Raw genomic sequence first — 916 nt, 5'->3', positions numbered from 1 at the left:
GGAGCGAGGTGTGTTTTGGGGGACAGGGAGAGCGAGATGGCTTTGGGGAAGGTTTGGAGGCGTGGGGGGGGGAGAAGTGTATTCTGGGGGGGTCGGGGCAGAGCAAGACGTATTCCAGGAGGTCCTGGAGGGGGCTAGCAAGGTGTATTTAGAGGAATCCAGGGGGGAGTGTGGTATATTCAGAGGTTGGGGGGGGAGGGCAAGATGTATTTGGAGGGGTCCAGGGGAGTGTGGTATATTCAGAGGTCTGTGAGGGCTAGTGAGGTGTATTTGGAGGGGTCAGGTGTGTGTGTGGGGGGTAAATTCGGAGGTCGGGGGAGCAAGGTGTATGCGGGGGGGTTGGGGGGGGCATGGTATATTCAGAAGGCTGGGGGGCCTGGTATATTCAGAGGTCAAAGGGGGGGGGGATCATTGTGTGAACAAAATGTATTTGGAAGGGTCAGGGGGGTATATTCAGAGGTTGGGGGGGGGCTAGTGAGGTGTATTTAGAGGAGTCCGAGGGGTGAACGAGATGTATTTGGAGAGGTCAGGGGGGTGTGGTATATTCAGAGGTCCAGGGGGCATGGTGTATCCGGGGGGCATGGTGTATTCAGAGGTTGGGGGGGACGTGGTGCATTCAGAGGTCAGGGGGCATGGTGCATCTGGGGGGCATGGTATATTAGGGGTCGGGGGGGNATTCAGAGGTCCAGGGGGCATGGTGTATCCGGGGGGCATGGTGTATTCAGAGGTTGGGGGGGACGTGGTGCATTCAGAGGTCAGGGGGCATGGTGCATCGGGGGGGCATGGTATATTAGGGGTCGGGGGGTGTATTCAGAGGTCGGGGGGCGTGGTGTATTCAGAGATCAGGGGGGCATGGTATATTCAGAGGTCGGGGGGGGTATGGTGTATCCAAGGGTGGTGGTGTATTCAGAGGTCC

At 58.3% G+C, this 916-nt stretch overlaps 1 protein-coding gene across 1 annotated transcript in view; it reads right to left on the bottom strand.

The window, feature by feature from the left end:
* The window catches only part of LOC117889206 (delta-like protein C), a gene marked incomplete in the record, with an annotated part of 272,400 nt that overhangs the window by 235,736 nt on the left and 35,748 nt on the right, over positions 1–916 (bottom strand).

The sequence above is a fragment of the Trachemys scripta genome, chromosome 16 (assembly GCF_013100865.1).
Source record: "Trachemys scripta elegans isolate TJP31775 chromosome 16, CAS_Tse_1.0, whole genome shotgun sequence".
Lineage (NCBI taxonomy): Eukaryota > Metazoa > Chordata > Testudines > Emydidae > Trachemys > Trachemys scripta.
Note: the sequence above shows the minus strand (reverse complement) of the source record. Positions and strands in the feature narration are given on the sequence as shown.